This window comes from Pleurodeles waltl, chromosome 2_2 (assembly GCF_031143425.1).
Source record: "Pleurodeles waltl isolate 20211129_DDA chromosome 2_2, aPleWal1.hap1.20221129, whole genome shotgun sequence".
Classification (NCBI taxonomy): Eukaryota; Metazoa; Chordata; class Amphibia; order Caudata; family Salamandridae; genus Pleurodeles; species Pleurodeles waltl.
The window spans coordinates 818,928,024-818,944,481 of record NC_090439.1 but is presented as its reverse complement, the minus strand read 5'-3'; positions in this window follow the sequence as shown (position 1 = coordinate 818,944,481).

The window sequence follows — 16,458 nt, the reverse complement described above, 5'->3', positions numbered from 1 at the left end:
ATCCCGCGAGGCTTCTGCCCTGCCCGCAGTCTTAAAAGATCAATTAAGGATTAAGGTTCCAGTGGATCGGTGGGAACCTACGATGAGGCTTCCTTCCCCCTTCCCATCCTGCAGCAAAATCAGGGACTACGGTGAGGCGGGGGAGCCTCCGATGAAGCTTCCTTCCCCCCACCCACACTGCAGCAGCAAGGGGGCCCGGTAGGGCGAGGAGCCTCCGATGAGACTTCCTTCCCTCCCCAGCTTCAAGCAACAGGCTTCCGTCTTCCCGGGCCATAGCAGAGGGCAGGCACCAGAGTGGGTGCCTGCTTGTGCCCGGGGGGTGCTACTCGGAGCGTGCTCGGTCCTGGGGGCACGGTGGGAGCACACGTCGCTCCTTTCCTTACTTTTAGTGGTGCCCCGGGGGCACCGGGGACAGCATGTTCTCATCGCTCTCCATTTTTGGCAAAGCCAGGTCATGGAGGTGAACCCTTTCCTCGGCAACATGCTTTTCAAAGCACTGGGGTTGCGGTGGTGAATTACGGCACAACAACACGATTTCCCAAAGTGCACAACGAAGAACCACAGGAAGAAGGCACTGTCAAGGCACTTTTGGGGCATAAAGAAAAAGCGCTCTCCAGGTGCAATGCTTAAAAAGACAGTGCAGGGGTCAGGGGCCACAGCACCCTGCCCCTGTGGGGACAACAAAGTTCAATGGGGCACAGGGCGGCAGGGAACAGCAGCAGACCACCACGAGGTGAATGCAGACAGTTGACAGTTCCTCCAAGTGACCAAGCAGGTCACTGGTCAGCACAACAGCAGCAGTCCATGGCGGTTCCATGTGTGTCCCTCCAGCAGCATTCTGTGCCCAGTTCCTAAATGTCACCAAATTGTGGGGAAAACTCACCTGTCCTTATACTCAGTTTTGCAAGTGTTTCACAAAGAAGGGAAGAGGAGGTTCCAATCAGTTACAAGTGGTTCTGGGAATGCCTCCTCTCTCCTCAAGCACAGGCTCAAAACAACAGTTGGGGTGAACGACCCTTTTGTGTGAGGCCAGGGCACAGCCTTTACAAAGGCATGTGTGCCCTGCCTCTACCTTCTTTCAGCCCAGGAAGACCATTCAGTATCCAGATGCACCTCTATGACACATCCACCCTCCCTCTGTACTGGTTGTCTGAAAAGTATGCACAAAGCCCAACTGTCACTCTGCCCAGACGTGGATTGGAGTCAAGCTCCAAAACACCAGAATCATAAGCATAGAGAAATGCTCACTTTCTAGAAGTGGTATTTCTGTAATAGTAATAAAAAAAATCCGCTCACACCAGTAAGCAGCATTTCTTATTACCATTATAACCATGCCAAACATGGCTATGCTACCCCTCATAAATCAGACAATATCCCCTAGACATAAGGCAGGGAGGGCATTTCCAATACAATCCTATGAGAAGGCAGCACTCACAGCAGTGAAAAACCTAATAGGCTGTTTGTCACTACCAGGACAGGCCACGCAACCAGGCATGTGTCCTGCCTTCTACATACATAGCACCCTTCCCATAGGGCTAACTAGGGCCAACCTTAGAAGTGACTTACATGTAGTTAAAGGGGAGTTCTGGGCCTTGCATGTAAATTTAGATACCGGACCCTGTGGCAGAAAACTGGGCATGAAGCGCTGTAGGCCCACTAGTAGCATTTAGTTTATAGGCCCTGGGTATAGAGATACCACTTTACAAGGGACTTACAGGTAAATTAAATTTGCCAATTAGGTATAAGCCTATCATACCAACTTTAGAAGGGAGAGCACTTGCACTTTAGCACTGATCAGCAGTGATAAAGTGCTCAGAGTCCTAGAGCCATCAGCATGAGGTCAGAAAAAAAAGGAGGAAGGAAGCAAAAAGTTAGGGGATGAACCTGCCAAAATGGCCAGGTCCGACACCAGGCATGGGTAGGAGACCGTGGCCTCAGGTCTTCCGGGGATTTTGAAACCTTGGCACCATGGAAGAAAGGAATATCATTAAGAAGTTCAGGTTAAATAGGAAACTATCCTTGTTTGTGTCACCAGCTGGAGGCTGATCTCCTGCATCACAATAGGAATACAACAACAAAAAATGAAATGCCACAATAAGTGTAGTTTATGTCCAAATCATTTATTTGCAAAGGAACAGAAAGTTGTTTCAAATAATGAGAAAATGAACTAAAAAAGTCTAACATGGTGGATGAAAGTATAACAGTAGAGGTAAAAACAGTCCAATTTAGAAAATACACACTGGAGGAAATTAGGATCTGTGTCTCTAGGAGGTGGTGGTCGGAGTCTTGCCATCCTCTCCTGATGATCCAGACGACTGACCCCTGAGGGGAAGGGGGGGTACAGGTGCAGGGACTCGGGTGGGAGAGGCAGTCTCCTCATTTGGCAGGGCCTCCCTCTCTGTGGCTGGCAGAGAGTAGTGCTCCAAACTATTTTTGCTCTACCCTAATGATTTTATCCACCATGACAGACAAATCTTCCTCTGTGAAATGTAGATTTCCCCTCCCTGGCATAGTGAATAATTGTGAAAAAGACTAATGCCCAAAAAGATGAAGGATAATCAAAAAAGTAATATTAACACAAAACACTGAGGGAGAGGAACACCGAAAAAAAACTGCTCCTGTGTGGCAATTACTGCATCCAAATAGTTTGCTGCAGTGAGATGGCAAAGGATCAGGGTCTGAAATGGAGTGTGTTTTACAGTGCTTTTTGCAGGTGTTCACAATAGTCCAAAATACAACATGTGTCAGCTGCTAGCATCCAACCAATGGCCACAGCCATAGTAATATAGTGAGTGGGTTCCTCGACTTACTCCTGTCATCATTGGCCCACATTTGTTACACCACCAGCCTGACTGTGTTATCTAAATAGGCTCTGCAGAATCCCACCGTCAAGACGGTGATGGTGGCATATTCATCAGCACTGGAGCCCGCGACGCTGGCTGCGAGATGCAGCTGGCGCAACAATATATGCTCTGCGATGGTGCCCTTTGGCTCAGCCTCCATATATCTAAATACGACGGGCAGAACACTGGTCTTTTCAAGTCCGCCACTGACACAGCTTGGTAGTAAGACCTTCTAGATCTAAATCAGGCCTTCACTGTACCCAATGAAAAGTTAATGTTTAGGTGTGGTCCCAGATTTGCAGCAGAATCATGGAGGCATCACAGCGGATCTGTGTAACAATAAAATAATACAAAAAGAGAAAAACTTTCTGCATTGCATTTATAGAATGTTTCAAAGGTTATCAATATTATTTGCTAACTAGAACGTGCCTGTATCCTTTGTTTTTTTCATTGAATTTCACCATATTTTTAACACAAAACTGTACTTCAATTTCACCCATGTGTTCAATTTAGTAATATAATAAAAAAATTCCCAAGTTTATGAATATAATTTAACACACTTATTCTTATTATAAATTTTTAAAATAACAATTAATAAATCAACGTATGGTAACTAATGTAAATTTCCTATAAATGCAATGTAGCAAGCCTTTATCTTTTTTGTATTTATTTTATGGATCCGCCAGATCTGCTCCAATGTCACCAGATGGAACAGTGGAAGGTTGTTGCAGAAATGCATTGGCCATTAGTGCACGTATGCATGAATAAAATAAGTTTTTTGCCGTGAACCGAATGCCTTGCCACCTCTCTCCTTTACCTGCACTTTATACAAGGATGTTGTGGATGCTGTGAGTTCTGATGGCGAGGTAAAGGAATGGTTTATGTTGTCACTAAGCACTCGCAGACTATGGCTTTGTTGAGACGAATTTATTACGCCACAGATCAGGAAAATTACAGCAAGGCCGATGAGCTTCTGCTAACAGCCTTTCTCAATGCCTTACAACGCTATGTATATATATATATATATATGTATATATATGAACACTATCTTCGATGTGGTCACTCCACACCTGATCGCCGGTGGTGCTGCCGTATGAACGCGCGCCACTGTGTTCCCAAATCCACACTTTCCTCCAGTGAATACAAGAAGAAGCAGCACTCCAGAGCGAATATTCATAAATTTAATTTACAGTCCCAACAGGAACACGTTTCGGCACAACTGCCTTCATCAGACTCATATCTATATATATATATATATAGATATAGATATGTGTGTGTACATATACATATATACATATATATGTATATTTTATATATATATATATATATTTATATATGTATATATATATATCTATATAGATATATAAATATACAAATATATATATATATATATATATATATATATATTCACTGAAGAAAACAAAGGTTACAGGGACGTTATAGTTAGGCTCACATTTTAAACATAAAAAACCATGAAAATTCATGCCCTAAGGTAACTATGACTAGCGCCCCCACCATACACAATTATCTGATCAACAATTTTACTGCTGATATTACAGTGACATTATCAATGATGTTATCACAGATGTCATGAGTGCTGTAATTTGTGTGGTAAGCAGCAGTGCATGGCGAGGGCGCGAGTTATAGTTACCTTAGGGCACTATGAGATAACTCTAACTATAGCATGTGAACTTCTATGGTTTTGTACATTTAAAATGTGATCCTAAGCATAACATTCATGTAACCTTTGGTTTTTGGTTCTACAGACGAGCTCTCCAAAGTGCTTGGGAAGTTGGTATTTACTAAGGATTGTATCTCGGCTGATGATCTCACCATCTGGAGAGCATACGTCTCCTTGGCCAATGTCAACGGCACTTGTTTTTGGAACAGTAGCGCCTTTAGTAAGCTCACGTTGTCAAAATTTACATTAGTAGTATCAATGTGAGGCCAGGTTTCTGCAACTCTTATCTCTTGTGTGGGGGATAAAACATGACCAAAACAAGTTACAATTTGAGACACTGAAATTACGTAGGCAATTCCTGGTCTCATTCCACAGCAGCTTTGATCGTTCAAGACCACATAACTTCAATTTGAAAGTATATAAAGTGCTGGACGATCAAAGGGATGGGAGTACCCTTTGAAAAGCATGCCAAGTTTGTGATCCCCGCATTGCAGAAACTGTGAAGTGACACCCATTTGCAGATTATTGAATGACTAGCATTAGTCTCACATTCGCTTCCGCTCTGAAAGACCACTGTTTTTCCCTTCAGACATTTGAACTGGAAAGGTAACTCCCACTCTTCTTTTATATAGCTATCTCCTAGCCACTTGTACCTGCCTAAAGCAAAATGTTTGAAACATTTCATGAAACGAAAGGTGGAAATTGGCAAATTTATAACCCTAAGTATTAACCATACTGTTGATGGAGTTTCTGCTACAGTGAAAGGCAGCTTTTCTAACTTTTCTATGCTAAGCATGGTGTAAGTTGCTTCTTTTTAAGCCATTATCTGTTGCTCCCTGGACAAATTAAAAGCAGTAAACAAGTCACCACTGTTAATGGGTTTCCATGGGGGGGGGGGAGTTATTTTTCAGAATCTGCAATGTCCAACCCAGTTGCATGATGGAACACAGCTGACTTTGCCCATTTTGTAAAAGGGACATGTCAGTCTGAATGATATCAATTGTAGAAGACACAATATTATCAAGTGTGTATATTCTGTTGGACAGAGTATTCATGTCATTATCAATAACTGCTGAAGCCTTTTCCATATTTTCCTTATCTACCTGCCTTAAATGAGCAGCTGCTTCCATTTGAGAAAGCTTCCAAATCTCATTCTATATGGCAAACAGGAATCGTTAAGAGTGTGGTTTTCTTCTACCTAGCAGGAAATCTTGCAAGTCTACTTCTTCTAATAGGAGACAAAGATGTTCCTTAACCGTTGCTAAGATGTTAGTCTGTAACCATTGGTGGCACAGTTTGTGCACACTATGGCCCATATTTATACTTTTTGACGCAAACTAGAGCCGGTGCTGGTTTGCGTCAAAAGATTTACCGCCGGCTAACGCCATTCCTACGCACCAGGTGGGCGCCTTATTTAAGGATTGACGTTAGCCGGCGCTGCGGGCTGGTCAGAGTAAAAAAAAATGACTGAAACCAGACAGAGCCAGCGTAGGGGAAAATGGGGGTTGTGCGTCAAATAATGGTGCAAGTCAGGTTTGTGTCAAATATCATGGCTCAAACTGGACTTGCGCCATTTTATGATGCACAACCCCCATTGAAATGACTCCTGTCTTAGCAAAGACAGGAGTCATGCCCCCTTGCCCAGTACCCATGCCCAGGGGACCTCTGGCCTCTGGGCATGGTCATTGGGCACAGTGGCATGTAGGGGGGCCCAAATTAGGCCCCCCATGCCACTTTAAATTTTTTTTAAAATGATACTTATCCCAACTTACCTGTACCTACCTGGGATGGGTCCCCCCATCCACGGGTGTCCTCCAGGGGTGGGCGAGGGTGGCAGGGGGTGTCCCTGGGGGCAGGGAAGGGCACCTCTGCACTGCTTCCATGGTCAGAGACCATGGAAGTGAGCCCACAGGTCCCTTAACGCCTGCCCTCACCCAGGTGTTAAACAATGGCGCACATCAGGCTGTGCGCTGTTTTTTAAGGCCCACCCCCTCCTGTGCGTCAAAATGACACAGGAGTATAAATAAGGCACCCAGGCCTTAAAGTCATTTTTTGGACGCGAACGCCTACCTTGCATGTCATTAACGCAAGGCGGTTTCCTGCATCCAAAAAATGACGCACATGGAGGATTTTTGACATCCACGGGGTCGGGCGTCAAAGCGTAAATGTGGGGCAAGGTCTGCGCTGAATGTGCGTCAAACTTTTTGATGCACATTCGGCACAAACAGAGTATAAATATGGGCCTATGACCCTCATTACGACCCTGGCAAACGGCGGTATAATGGAGAAAAGTACTTCAGGCTGGCAGTACTTTTCCCCACAATTTGAGATTGGCTCTTTGGCTCAAGCCAAACCACCAATGTACCACTCCGTCCGCCACGACGGTAACAGCCGCCGGGCTGGAGACTTCACCTACACCCATAGTTTTTGTGGCATCTGTACCGTCACGAGAACCATGGCAGTAGGACCTATCAGTGACAGAGAATTCCTTCCCTGTCACTGATAAGGTCTTCCCCGCTCTCCTCCACAGATTTCCCCCCAGTTCCCTCTTTCCAGACCCACCCCCCAACATACACGCAACTTCACACACTCATACCCACATGCACCCACAAATGCATTCATCCATTCACACACACCTCCAAATACACATACATACATACAAGCACACACGCATTCACACAACACACAATACACACACTCACATATCCACACATGCATAAACATACCACACGCAACGCACACCCGCCGCATTCACACACACACACAAACATACACACACACCACCACACACACACAACACCCCCGACCCCTGTCCCCTGTCAGAGCACCCAACTTACCTGATTTCAGGGGGCTCTCTGGCAGTAGACGGGACAGGGCGCTGCTGCCAGCAGCAGCGTCCGCCAGAAGAACATCGCCAGGCCGTATCATAGGTCATGATACAGTCTGCGGCAGTCTACTGGGGTGGCACTGCTGCTGGCAGCAGCGCTACCTTACCGCCATCCGCCGCCATGACCGTAGCTGGAATTCCGTCATCCTTCTGGTGGAATTCTGACTACGGTCAAAATACGGCGGACGGGTGGTTACCGCGGCAACGGTCTTTTGGCAGCGGTCACCGTGACATAATGAGGACCTATATGTGGTACCTATACCAGAGTGTTGAACCTAGACATAACAAGGGTCCAGCCGACTAATCTTGATGCCCCCTGAGGAATTAACAAAATTAGCCTGACACCCATCTGAATGTATTGGCCACAATAACCACCCTCCGGGACTTGAAATAATGGAATTACAGGTACCATTCTGAACCGAAGCATTAAGGGCTACCTGTACGTGGCATTTTGCACATAGCAAACAGCAAATCTGGCCGTTTGTGACGTGCAAAATGCACTTTGCCATGTTCAAACCCATTTTTGTGATTCAGTAAACTATTTACCGAATCTCAAAAAGGGATTGCGAGTCGCAATTAGGAAGGGTTGTTCCCTTCCTAATTGCGAGTCGCAGTCCCATGTAAGATTGTTTTCTGACCGCAAATGCGGTTGCAAAACAATCGCAGATAGCACCAGTGTCACACTGGTGCTAACCCATTCGCAATCGGGAGGAGTCCCCATGGGACAACCTTCCCCTTTGTGAATGGCAGTATAAACAGTTTTTGAAATGAAATGAAAACGTTTCATTTTTTGTTTTTGAAATGCATCTCATTTTCCTATAAGGAAATCGGGCTGCATTTAAAAAAAAAAAACTGCTTTATTTAAAAGCAGTCACAGACATGGTGATCTGATGTCTCCAGCAGGCCACCATCAATGTGAGGGCGGACATTCCCAAAGGGGTCTCAAATTGCGAGCTACCCCATGAATATTCATGAGGTAGGCCATTTGCGAGTCCCTTGCGAATTGCAAATAGTGTCATTGACACTATGCAACATAAGGTTTTGCGACTCGCAAATTGTGAGTCGCAAAACCAAACTTTGGTACATGTACCGATGTCTTAAATACATGTCACTGCACAACCACATGAAGCCATGCTCATATCTGCTGTTTTGTTACACAGGTGACAGTGCATATGCTCTGAGGCCATGGATATTCACCATACCTAACACCTGCCAATCAGAATGAGTGGCGCTGCAACATTGGACATCGGCAAACCAGAACCGTTGTTGAGAGGACCTTTGGCATGTTGAAGTCACGTTTCCGATGCCTGCACAAAAGTGGAGGGGCACTCCAGTATACTTCAGAGACTGCATGCAAGATTGTGGCAACATGTGCCATCCTACACAACATAGCAACCAGACGTGGGCTACATCTCACTCTAGATGACACAGATTCGGAGGATGAGGAGCAAGAGCCCCACAACGACAGCCTGGGGATGGTAGCATCGCAATGGAGGGCAGATGGAGACTGGACCACATTGCAACTCACTACTTTGGCAGGTATGTGTCAACCGTTACAGCATTCACAAATGTAAGACACACATAGCCAGATTGTGCAACAAAAAATATCCCTTTAATGTCAGGAGTGTACTAATGAACTGTTGATGTTTAGCTAGCAGTAAAAACATTAAATGTAACAACGTCTGACACATTTACATCATGTGCCTCAGGCAAATCCCAGATAAGCAAAATCCCTTGCTACATATCCAGCAAAATGGCCAAGTTCCACCTGTAGCGTTACAGTGCGCCATGACAGGCAGGAAGTTGTGGTTGCGAGGCGGCCAATTGACTGACTGAGCCGGTCCAAACAGGCAGCAGTGTTGCGCTCTCTGCGCCTTGCATGGGCCCAATCCGCTAACATATTCCTGCACATGTCATTGATGGTGGTGCTGAGGTTTACCATGTTGTTGTTCATGTTGGTGAATTGTGTGTCAACATTGGCAAATCCCTGTGTGAGGGTCTGTTGCAGTCTGTGCAGGTTCCTGTTCATCAACCGCATTTGTTTATTTTGCAGGCGGTGACTGCTCAGTAGAGATGCGTCCAGTCCTAGGAATTGTTCACCTGTGACATTCTCCTCACCCGCTGACTGTGTTTGACGTCGCCGTCTCTGCCCAGACCCAGATGTTCTATGTGGCTGACTCACACTCATCTATGGCCTCGTTGTCAGGTTTCCTGTCTCAGTGTCCCCATCTGTCTCCTCGGTGGTCTCATGTGCATGGTGGACAAGTGGTGTGGTCATGCACTCCCCCTACAGATATGCTGGCTGCCTCATCTGCTCTGATGGTGGCAGCTTCTTCTCCCTGAACACTAGGGTCATTGGTGGGTACTTGTGGGAGACCTGTGGGACACAGGAGATACACTGTCAGTGCCTCTCAGATGTGTGGTGTATCAAAATAAATATTCCTCAAAAGTTGGACTATTGTTCTACATTGCCCATAATGCATTGTTCTGTGGGTTGCAATATAGGCATGGAACAAATTTGGATGATGCATGCTTTTGTGTACTGTGGTTGTGTGCATGGTTGTGAGAATGTAGCTTCTTTCTAGTATGGCCTAATGTGTATGCCTGTGTAGTGCTTAACTGTGTCAGTGAGGCTCTGCTAACCAGAACCTCAGTGCTTATGCTTTCTCTGCTTTTAAATTTGTCACTGTAGGCCAGTGACTTAATTTACCAATTTCAATTGGCATACTAGACCCCCCCTTATAAGTCCCTAGTATATGGTACCTAGGTACCCAGGGCATTGGGGTTCCAGGAGATCCATATGGGCTGCAGCATTTCTTTTGCCAACCATAGGGAGCTTGGATAAACCCTTACACAGGACTGCCATTGCAGCCTGTGTGCATTAGTGCACACACTATTTCACAGCCATTTTCACTGCACTTAAGTAAATTATAAGCCACCTATATGTCTAACCTTCACTTGTTGAAGGTTAGGTGCAAAGTTACTAAGTGTGAGGCCACCCTTGCACTAGCAAAGGTGTCCCCACATAGTTCAGGGCAATTCCCCCGGACTTTGTGAGTGCGGGAACGCCATTACACACGTGCGCTCTGATGGTGGCAGCTTCTTCTCCCTGAACACTAGGGTCATTGGTGGGTACTTGTGGGAGACCTGTGGGACATAGGAGATACACTGTCAGTGCCTCTCAGATGTGTGGTGTATCAAAATAAATATTCCTCAAAAGTTGGACTACTGTTCTACATTGCCCATAATGCATTGTTCTGTGGGTTGCAATATAGGCATGGAACAAATTTGGATGATGCGTGCTTTTGTGTACTGTCATTGTGTGCATGGTTGTGAGAAAGTAGCTTATTTCTAGCATGGTTACCCCCAAATTTGGCCTGATTGTGAGTGTGTGTCAGTGTGATTTTACTGTGTCACTGGGATCCTGCTAGCCAGGACCCCGGTGCTCATAGATAAAAACCTATATGTCAGTATGTTTTGCCTGTCTCACTGGGATCCTGCTGGTCAGGACCCCAGTGCTCATAATGTATGGCCTAATGTGTATGCCTGTGTAGTGCTTAACTGTGTCAGTGAGGCTCTGCTAACCAGAACCTCAGTGCTTATGCTTTCTCTGCTTTTAAATTTGTCACTGTAGGCCAGTGACTTCATTTACCAATTTCAATTGGCATACTGGACCCCCCTTATAAGTCCCTAGTATATGGTACCTAGGTACCCAGGGCATTGGGGTTCCAGGAGATCCATATGGGCTGCAGCATTTCTTTTTCCAACCATAGGGAGCTTGGACAAACCCTTACATAGGACTGCCATTGCAGCCTGTGTGAATTAGTGCACACACTATTTCACAGCCATTTTCACCGCACTTAAGTAACTTATAAGCCACCTATACGTCTAACCTTCACTTGTTGAAGGTTAGGTGCAAAGTTACTAAGTGTGAGGCCACCCTTGCACGAGCCAAGGTGCCCCCACATAGTTCAGGGCCATTCCCCTGGACTTTGTGAGTGTGGGAACGCCATTACACACGTGCACTTCTTATAGTTCAATACCTATATGTAGCTTCACAATGGTAACTCAGAATATGGCCATATAACATGTCTAAGATCATGGAATTGTCCCCCCTTTCCAAATCTGGTATTGGGGAGCCAATTCCATGCATCATGGGGGCTCCACCATGGACCCCCAGTACTGCCAAACCAGGGGCCAGATGTATCAAGGAAGCCTTTTGCGAGTCGTAAATAGCGATTTTTAAGAAATCGCTATTTATGATTCGAAAAATGCAATGTATCACATTTGCAAATCGGTAATAGCGATTTCTTAAAAATCGCAAATGCTATTACCGAATCGCAAATTGCGATACCGGCCCCATTTGCACCTACGGGCCTGTAGGCCCATATCTGCAAATTTTTTGCATTTCCAAAATTGTGATTTCTTAACCAGAAATCTCAATTTTGGAAATGCAAAACCGCAGGATGCTGGGGGCCTAAGGCCCCCTCTGCTGCACCCCAAAATAAGTTTTTGCAACATGTAAGGTGCACACATGCCAAAAGGGCATGTGTGCTTTATATGTAAATTTTAAAAATGCATTTTAAATGCATTTGTAAAATTTGCACATGGTTACCACCAGGTTCAACCTGGTGGTAAATAGCGATTCCTAAATGTCCATATCGCATTTAGGAATTGCTTCTTACATGTGCTTTGAAATCGCAAATGAGGAATCTTTATTTGCGATTTCTTATTTAGAGAGTCTCAATTTGCGACTCTCTAAACAGGGTCGCGATTTTAAGGAATCGCTATTTTTGCGTTCAAAATGTCTTTCATACATTCTGAAATGGCTTTTTGCATTCGCGAATGCAAACAGTTTTCATACATCTGGCCCCAGGTCTCTGAGGCTTGCACTGCAGCTACAGCTGCTACCACCTCACAGACAGGGTTCTGCCCTCCTGGGGCTTGGGCAGCCCCCAGGGCACGAAACTAGACAAAGGAAAGGGGAGTGACCACTCCCCTGTCCATCACCACCGCAGGAGTGGTGCCCAGAAACCCTCCAGTGTCCCACACTTCAGCCATCTTACTTTGCAAGGTGTGGGGGCACTCTGGAGGGCTCTGAGTAGCCAGTGCCAGCAGGTGACGTCAGAGACCCTCCTGATAGGTCCATACCTGATAAGGTAGCCAATCCCCCACTCAGGGCTATTTAGGGTCTCTCCTGTGGGTTCTCTTCAGATTCTGCTTGCAGGTTTCCTTCTGGAATCCTCTGCAACACCTTCAGACTCTTCTGACCTCGGATCAACTGCAGTCTGCTCCAAGAAACGCTGTAACTGCAACAAAGTGTCTAAAAGAGACACTTTTCTTCAGCACCTCAGCTCCAAGTCAGCAACTGCAACAGTTTCCATGGTGTGCGTGCTCTGGGGACTTCCTGTCTTCATCCTGCACCAGAAGGACCGAAGAAATCTCCCGTGGAGTGACGAAGTCACTCCCCTGCTCCAAGTAGGCACCTTCCAAGATGATGACAGGTACCCTGGGACTCCTCTCACAGCAACAAGCATGCTCCTAAGGACACAGAGGGTGGACATCATTGACATAGACTGTCCTGAGGTCCTGCTGATGTAATTTGGAGGAGGTAAGATCTTGCCTTCCCCGAGAGCGATGGTACCCCTGTGGTGTCTTCTTCACCTCCTGAGGCCTCTGTGCACTCTTTGCAAAATTCCTTCATGCACAGCCTGGGCCAGGTCCCCAGCACTCCATCCTGTGATGCACAACTCGCTGAGTTGTTCTCCGGCGGCGTGGAACCTTCTTTTGTTGTGCTGCATCAACTGCATTTTGCACCTATTTGAACCCAGATCCTCTGACTCCTGGGGGTGCTGGCTGGTATCCTGAGGGCTCTATAAATTGCTGAGAGCCTCCTCTTCCTCCTCACATAGAGTTGAGGCCCCCAGGCCCCTCCTGGATCCATCCAGCACCATTTTGATGCAAAACACACTTTTGTCATAGCCAAGGCTTGCTGGTGACTTCCAACACGAAATCTCATCCGCAACGATCTTCACGCCACTGGACATCTTTTGCATTATGCAGGACCCTGCTGGCATCTTCCTAGGATGCAATTCTGCAGTCATCAACTAACTGTGGGCTCTTCTTTCGCACCCTCTTCTGGGTTGGCAGGGGCTCCTGTCCTTCCTGGAACTTCTTTCAACTTCTGGACCTGGTCTCCTTCCTTTGCAGGGCGTCAGATCCAATAATACAGCAGTTGTTCTTTGCAGACTTGGTTGGCTGCTGCAAAATCCCCAAAACGAGGTGTAGTGTGTCCTAGGGAAACTTGCAGTACTTTACTCCTGCTTTCTGGGCTCTGGGGTGGGGTAATTTACTTACCTTTACTGTATTCTTACTCTCCCGGTGATTCTGCACACACTACACTTGTCTAGGGGGAATCTGTGATTCACATTCCACTTTTTTAGTATATGGTTTGTGTTGCCCCTAGACCTATTGTATCCCATTGCATTCTATAGGATTTCCTACTGTTTGCATTGTTCTATGACTATTTACTTGTCTAATTTTGGTGTCTAGTGTATATATTGTGTATAATACCTACCTCCAGAAGGAGAATTGTCACTAAGATATTTTTGGTACTGTGTCACCCAAATAAATACCTTTCATTTTGGTAACACTGAGTATTGTCTTTACTTGTGTATAAGTACTTTGTAACTATAAGTGGTATTGCATGAGCTTTGCATGTCTCCTAGTTCAGGCTAAGCTGCTCTGCTATAGCTACCTCTATCCGCTTAAGCTGCTAGAACACTACCACATTCACTAACAAGGGATAACTGGGCCTGGTGCAGTAAGGTGTAAGTACCCAAGGTACCCACTACAAACCAGGCCAGCCTCCTACAATGGTGCATTGAATGGTGTAAATAAGTGAGATTTGCTACTTACTTTTGGATGTTCCCGATGCTGAACTGTCCAGGTCCCCAATTCCTATGACAGCCTCCAGCTCCAGTGTGGTCTCCACCATGCTCTCTATGGCTGTAGGAGGTGGTACTGTGGATGGTCCTCCACCTGTTCCATACGCCTCCCTCATCCGCTCTGCCACCCTTTCTTTGGTTCTGGACCTGAGTTTGTTCCACCTTTTGTGGACCTCATCAATGGTGCGATGGCTTACTCCAATTGTATTGATCTTACTCTGAATGTCCAGCCAGATCTTCTTCTTCTGTGTGTCAGGGACACTCATTGCTGCCTTGCCAAACAGGACCTCATGTTGCAGGCAGCACTCCTCAGTCAGGACCTCCAGCTCCTTATCAGAGAATTTCAGTTTTCTCTTCCTCCCTGCAGTGGGTGTCTCCTTGGTCTGAGTTGACATGGCTGCAGTTGCTCCTCTCAGCTGGGTGTGCCTCTGCTGTCTGTGCTGGGTAGACTCCTCCCAGTTCCATGGGGGGTACTTCCTGGTTCTGATGTCATCACTCAGAAACAGGAAGAGTGTTTTTTTTGTTTTGTTTTGCACCAGTTCACAAATTGCGACACAATCACAATTTGTGACTCAGGGCACACCCATGTGCAATTTGCAAAATCGCAATTTGCGATTTCGCAAATTAGGATGTGGCTCCTTACCGAATCGTAAAATGGAATTGCGATTTGTACTTACATCACGGTTGGCCAGTCGGAAATAGCGATTCGCATTGAGTCGCTATTTCCGACTCACAATTCTTCAACTTCATACATGTAGCCCTTAGTTCTTTTTCTTTGACATTTAGGAATGTTTGCCAATTGGTGTATTTGGCTGGTGTGGGGATACTGGGCGCATTAATTTCTTTTATTTTTGCTAACCCTAGACAGGATGTTTGTTGAACTGTACCATTCAAAAATATAAGTTGGACAGGAATAAGGCATGCTCTAAACAAAGCTTCCCTACACTGAATTTTCCAGTCTTGTGTTCCCCATACACTTTTCACATCAGTAGTGCTCTTCCAGTAGTCATAGCCTTCATCAGCAAGTTGGGAAACAAAGGAATCTGAACAGATTAGTTTGGTGTTGGTTAGCAAAATCTTCCGTATTTTAGAAGTTAATAATGTGAAATCATATTACTCTGCATTTGTAGTGTCATGCCCAGAGAATTATGCAAATTTGTCTACATAGGTTATGGGGCTCCCCACAGGTGGAGTTGAATAGTGTTCAAACTGTGTTTAATTAAATACTGTTCTATGTCTAGTTGCTCAGTGCAGAAAGTAATGTCGTCAATGGTTATAACAGAAAATGTCCCTATGATTTGCTGTGTTCATATACACATCTTCATTTTCAAATACAGCATAATCCTGCAATTCAGCAAGCATAGAATCAACAGGTTTAACATCCCAGTCATCAAAAACAACACCAAGTATAATTACCTAGAATGGTCCGATCTCCCCTGGCAAGATGAATGTTGAGGTTGTCGTCTGTGAGATAGATATCATCCACATAGGACAACGCCTCAGGATCAATATCATGCAATATTGATGTTACTGAGGCAGAAAACAACCCTGGGAAGTTCTTATACCTCTGTGGCAAACCGCAAAAGTGCAGCTGAGAGCCAAATGCAAATGGTCTCAGGTCCCGACTTTCATGTGCTAAATTTTAGCAGAAGAAACCATAGGAAATATACAAGGTTGGTTTGTAATTTTTACGCACTATGTTGTTAATCAGTGCAGTGCTGTGTGCGTTTTGTATTGCGTATGGGTGTGTATAGTTGTTTAAGTATATGTAATCTAAGACTATTCTATGTGAATGGTCTGGTTTTGCAACGGCTAATAATGGGTTATTCATTGTAGGGACACAGGGATCTATTACTCTATGGTACTCGAACTGAGTGAGGATCTCTCTCACTGGAGCTTTAGCCTCATGTGTAATAGGCTATTGGGGCTGAGGTGAAGACCTAATAGGTATTACAAGGAAGGGGGAATCCTTATCCCACCCTATGTGGTTGTGATATAGAGCCGGTGCCTGCGCCAAAGCCCATTCTACAGCGTAGGCTTCTTTTACCCCTTCTGGAACAAGATCTGAGAAAGAAAACAAAATGACATCTTCCCCATGTG